The sequence below is a fragment of the Cyprinodon tularosa genome, unplaced genomic scaffold, assembly GCF_016077235.1.
Source record: "Cyprinodon tularosa strain WSP-4 unplaced genomic scaffold, ASM1607723v1 ctg187, whole genome shotgun sequence".
NCBI classification, from domain to species: Eukaryota; Metazoa; Chordata; class Actinopteri; order Cyprinodontiformes; family Cyprinodontidae; genus Cyprinodon; species Cyprinodon tularosa.
Window position 1 is genome coordinate 6,439 of NW_024038657.1, and position 6,080 is coordinate 12,518.

Here is a 6,080-nt window from a genome sequence, read left to right on the forward strand (position 1 = left end):
ATTAATAAAAATTATAAAAATTTATGAATTTAGGCTTTGCTTTGTGCACTCAGTCTGGAGCGCAGCGGAGCAGAGCGCTGATGGAGTATGTGTTGCTAAATGCTTGCACACTGTTGCACTTTTATCCACAACTTTCTTTCCGCCATCATCGTACAGTAGGTCACTCTAAATGCAAAGTGGTCCCATAAAGCAGACCTATAAGTGCTGCTGGCGCGTCTTCCAACTCCTGTTCTATCCCACTCGCCATACCCACACAATTCTCCACAACAACTGATTTTTTTTCTGCTACACCCGGCTACACTGCTTCGCTTCTTCTTCTTCTTGTTTACTACTGGTGGTTGGCTTTGGTCACAGTACCGCCACCTTCTGCTCTGGAGTGTAAACGCTTCGCCTATGAGAAAATGGAGCAGCGCATGAACCGAACGCAACACACGCGAACCGAACCGAGACAGTCGAACCGAACGGTTCGGGCGGTTTTCATAAACCGTTCCATCCCTACTACTGATACAAAAAAAGTATAATGATCAAAGTTTGTATAAATGGTAAAATATAGTCTCAGTACTATTCTGGTCTGATGATTATATCTTCTCTGTGTTTCTTAATTGGTACAATTGCTTGATTAGCCTTGGATTGGTAGTGATTTGAAGCTGTGGATTTTTAAGAGGGTCTGGTGTGTCAGATGGTGGTTTAATTGTAACCAATGAATTTGTGCTAGATAATTTTCAGGTTTGTGAATGTAGTTAAATTTTTTTTGTCAAAATGGTAATGTATGATTTAAGTAATTCCATATCCACCAGGGATGGAGGTCTTAAAACCAGTCTTGACCAGTTGTTGTCTGGTCTTGGGATCAGATTCGGATCTTTATGCCTTATTCTTGGCCTAGGTCTTGTTTTTTTGGGGGGGCCTTAAAAATGGTATCAAAGCCAGTTAGAGACTTTGTAATTTTGTTAGAAATAAATGTTCTGAGAATAGATGTTTCGAGAGTGACTGGTTTCAGCTCGAAAGAGGATGTTCAGGCCTCTTTCACAACTCGTGGCACAACATTTATCTGGAACGATCTTCAGCAAGAGTTAATAAGCAATGAATCACACATTATACATCATAATAACAAACATTATGTATCCTATACATAATTATTCCAACACTATCGTTACCATGTTTTAATTTGACAAACCAGATCATCTCAAGGTTCCTTTTCCTGTTGACTGTGATTGCAATTGCAGATCTTTACCTGGCCAGTGTTGTCAGCTCAGCAAACCCCGTCAGGCCAGCATACCCTTAGTATTATGCATGCACGCCCATGACTGTTATTGGTTATCAGTCATATTAAACAAAAATAAAAACAAATATCATATCCTGTCAACTGGGTTGTAGAATCCTCTCCCTATAAATATTTAATTCTCTGTGAAAAAAACGGCAATCATTGTTTAATAAGATGCTCATCTAACGTTTGTTTTTAAACCTAATGTGTGTAACGAACCTAGCGAATACTTTTGTTGTTTTTATCCACAAAAATCGGACTAAATCGCGAAATAAAACAGCACGCTTGGACATAAGGTGGCGGAGACAGAGAAAACTCTATGTAATGCGTATTACTAAGGGTATGCTGGCCTGACGCGGTATGCTGAGCTGATAGAACACCAAATAGTCATCCCACATAGAGTAGTTTCTTGTGATTGGCTTTTACAGGGGAGCTCTGTGATTGGTTGCAAACCATCCCCTGTTTAAAAAAAAAATGCATTTGTGTATCAAGGCATATCAGGAGAGTCTCAAGTATCCACACACAACTGCAGTGAAGTTTAAAGACCACTGGTACTTTGTAATTTAATTTAGAATTGTTTATGGACCAGAAATACTTTGTCGAATATTGTGCTGTGCATGTGTGAATCTTGTATGCTTGCTTGAATCTGGCTGTGTATGTGTGAAGCTTGTCCTGTGCATGTATGAATGACATGTGTATTTGTGAAATATGAGACTGATTTAGCTCTACACAGACGACTCTGCAAAGTGCCTTGAGATATAATCTGTTGTGAATTGTTGCTATATAAAAAAACTGAATTGAGTTAATTCATAACATTGGAAATATGCACGCATATAGATGTATTTTACATAAAAAAATTCAGACTATCTGAATGACTTAAATAATGGGTTTCACATGCAAAATTTTAGATACGGTAAGCTATCTGAGTACTGTCAGTACGGTCAGTAAATGATCACCTCATTGGATGTCTTACCCCTGTCACTATTATTATATATTTAACTGTTACTTTTTTTGATTTAAAGTTTATTTTTTAAAGATTTAGATAATAAGGAATACCTTAAAATTAAAGAAGATAATGTGTTTCTTTTTGTTTCAACATAAACCTTAGGTTGGTGGTGCAGTGAGAGAAGTAACTGGATACACTGCCACCTACCGTCACAAGATTAGTGTGGAAGAAGGGGGAGAGGATGGTAACTGCTTGCATATCAGGAATGGATACCACCATGTAATCAAGGGATATCCCAACTGTGTAGTAGCAGATGCCGTCATCAACTTCTTTATGGCTCAAACGGACAAAATACGTCAAGTTGGCTTTGACCCCCGCCTGTCAAGAAGTGCACATCTAGGTCAGAAGCTTTTACATATTTTATTTCTGAATAAAGTCTTAAATATACTAATCAACTGTTTGTCATTTCTGCAGAGTTTTTTATAGATGCTCTGGGCATTCTGCACATTGGCTCCTGCAGTGATGTCATCGTTAACCATGCATCAAAGATCAAGCTGCCGTGGACTAAGACAGAGGCACAGAAGACCTATGAGAAATTCAGATACTCCTCTAACAGTGCAAATAATGACCTTCATAATGAAGTATTCTATTTTAAGAACAGGTTCAAGTGTATGACTAGCCAATAAAAAGTGAGCTTCCACTGGTCTTATAAACTCCTTTTTTTTCGGACTTGGAGTTTTTTTTTAATCAGTTTATGAGTTAGGTTTTTTTTTTTTTTTTTACCACATGCTGTTAATTTATAATAAAGCAGTTGTGTTTATGTTTTTCAATTAAAGCACTGAATATTTTTATTTCATAAATAAAATGCCTTTGTATTTTATTTGTTTCTCTAAAGTGCAATTTGCTGTCTGTGCTCTGCGTGTGTAATTTGAATTCCACATCATCTTTAAGTTTTAGTGCGTCCTTTTTTAAATCTGTATGCGTATCAAGTCCAGGACCAAAGTTGTATCACACTAGAAATTATTTTGAAAAATTCCATAATTTTACCAAATAGACTACAAAAAAGAAAGAAATCCTTCACCAACTAAGCTCCTCCATCTGCTGTCTCAATATTTTACCCATGGCTTCCCTGAAGAAAGCTTTACCTGTCATATATCTGATTGAACTTAAATGATCAATTTGTCTATTTTGTGAGGTATTTTCCCCCAGGCCCTAAAACGGTTACTATAAAACCAAAAAGGGCTGACTTGGACACAGGGCGTACGCAGGGCCAAAAAATACTGAGGTCCGGAGGCAGATCTTCTAGGTGGGTTCGGTGGCCTGCTCCCCTAGAAATGTTTCTAATTTATTTAAATCTGGCCATTTTCTGAGTCTTAAGGAGCATAAACATAATTCTTTTGAAAGACTTTTGAAAAGGCTCAGCTGTGAATTTCTCCTCTCCTGTCTTCCCTGCCAGACATTTCCGACATTATAAACTTGATTTTATCATCTTTCTTTTAAAGCCTCTGACCACGGTGGCTCTTGAACTAAGGCCAAGTCATCTTTTTTCTGCACACAACCTTGCTGGGTTGAGCTCCGGGATCCAGCAGAAATGTAATACAAATTCAACATCCAACACTGAGAAAACAAACGCCTAATAAAGGTATCATTTTCAGCCAAAGAGGTTGCTCACATATCAATCCCTTAATGAATGTTGATTCAGTCGGTGGAAAATGGTTAAACTTTTGGTTTGATGTTTTATTGCTGTCTAAGTTGCATGCTGGGCATAAATCTTCATGAAAATGTTTTTTTCTGATTGTCAACAACTTGAACTGCTCTCCACCTGCATTAGTAGCTCTTTATGCTCCTCTTCCATGGACTGAAGGACTCATGGGTCGGTAGCTTGTGTTTGGCAATTACTAGATGGACAGTGCATGTTGACAATGACTTAAGATGATTAAACCTTTGGCTCTTCAAATATAAAACACCTTGCAGTTTAGTGAGAGACCAAGTTCATCATCCCACAGTCAGTTTCACTGCAATTATTTTAGTTTATATCACAATTCGAGCAATATATAAATGAATAAATGGTAGTTACAGCCCTACTTGGACAGGCTGCCAACCTCCCTTCATGAGTTAAATTATTCAACATTTTCCAGTCATACTTCTCTGCTCAGTACAGAGACTGTTCTTATCAAGGTGTTCAGTGATATCTGTGTAAATGTAGACTGTGGAAGAAGCAGATTACTGGTGTTATGGGACCTTAGTGCACCATTAAACACTGCTGATTGTTCCATTTTATTAAAGTGCCTGGAAAACTTGGTCTGCCTTTCTGGACTCACTGGACTGTTTTTTATTCTACTGAAGAACCAGGACTTGTTTGTGTCAGCGGGTAATCTCTCCTCACAAAGTCACATGCCAAGAGAGCTGGCAAGAAAGGACAAAAGCAAAGTTTGAACTCTGTAATTATGGGCTGACGTATACAATAAATGACCCAGAGCAATCAACAATTTTGGACATTGAACCTTCATTTGCCTGCGTACAGAAACTTGACCCCAGTGTCTTAATGGAACTTTGGTTGGATGTGTAACTTGGCAAACAACCCCAGGCCATATAAATAGGCCCTGCCTTCCCTTACCGGAAAAGGTTGGTTATGGTGCTTTTTTTCTCCTGAGAAACCAGATATCCTATGAATTGTGGTTGTTCAACAGGTTTGTCAAGATCAGGGGTCACCAACGCAGGGCATGCATGCTCTGAGGGGACCTCAAAGTTTCTCGAACATTGTGAGATAGGGATATTTGGTAGAACAAGCAGTTGTCCACTAAACCAGAAGATGGCAGCAGTGGCTATTGAAAGCCCCAGCATTGGACAGAAATAGTCCAGAGGTATTTTACTGAAACAAAAATACAAGACAAAGGAACGTTGTTGGTTTGTTAGCAGGATCAATTATGAAATTATGAAAAGATTTTTTAGAAAATTTTTGCCAGAGGTGTGCCTCATACCAAGGAACAATTCAATTAAATGTACTGATCCAGATTATATGCAAGTTTTGGCTATTAAAGGAGAAGTTCGGTTTTTTACACTTTAAGCCCATTTTCTGTAGTGTCCAGGATGAAATCGAATGATCGACACCAAAAGTTTGACAATTGCTCCTGTCTCTGCTTTTTGGCTCATTTAGAATCACCCCCTGGCTGCTTTAGAATGGCTTGCATAGAGCATGTCCGATAATGTCCTTAAAACAACCTTAAACGTTCTTTTTTTAAAATATGCTACTCACCGGGTCGTCAGCGCTGTTCAATGACGTTCCAAAAAAAGTTTTGTGAAGAAAAAACGTTCCTGTAGTGTTTTATTTAGCATTTTGTAAATCCCATTGAGTTCTGTAGGAATAGTCAATATTCCGCTGCCACCGGAAACGGAAATGGGGCCTGTTTACACAGTTGTAGTCTTTTCGCTTCACTCTGTGTACTCCGACGTCGAGGTGCTAACGTCTCTGTTAAACACTTTAAAAAACTCTGAAAATGGAATACGAAAGGTGGATTCTTGATTCTCGACGTATTCTCGGGCAAATATTACCCCAAATTAAATCACAATTTGGGGTAATATTTGCTGTTTTTTTTAATTCCAGAGTCAATCAAGGAGTTTTGTGAAACTTTACATTGTTATTTGAACAGTAGATTGATCTCTGACCCTTCTTTCTTTTGACCAAATGACAAACAATGAAACCTGTGTCATCTGGATATTGACATGCCAGCTGCAAATATTGACCAATAGAATAAAAATTTTATTTATAATTGCTGAGTTTCATAATATAAGATGATGTAGCCTAAAAAAATGTACAATTGCTTATAAGAAAGTAACAAATGTATTAATTTAGTAAAGTTCAGAGGCTAGGCT

The 6,080-nt window shown here is 38.0% G+C and overlaps 1 long non-coding RNA gene across 1 annotated transcript; it reads left to right on the forward strand.

Annotated features, from left to right (window-relative positions):
• Positions 1-2,342: 2,342 nt before the first annotated feature.
• Positions 2,343-4,696, forward strand: LOC119781992. The gene is made up of 2 exons (XR_005280624.1): positions 2,343-2,607; positions 2,682-4,696. It is a non-coding gene; the product is annotated as an uncharacterized LOC119781992 (long non-coding RNA).
• Positions 4,697-6,080: the final 1,384 nt, after the last annotated feature.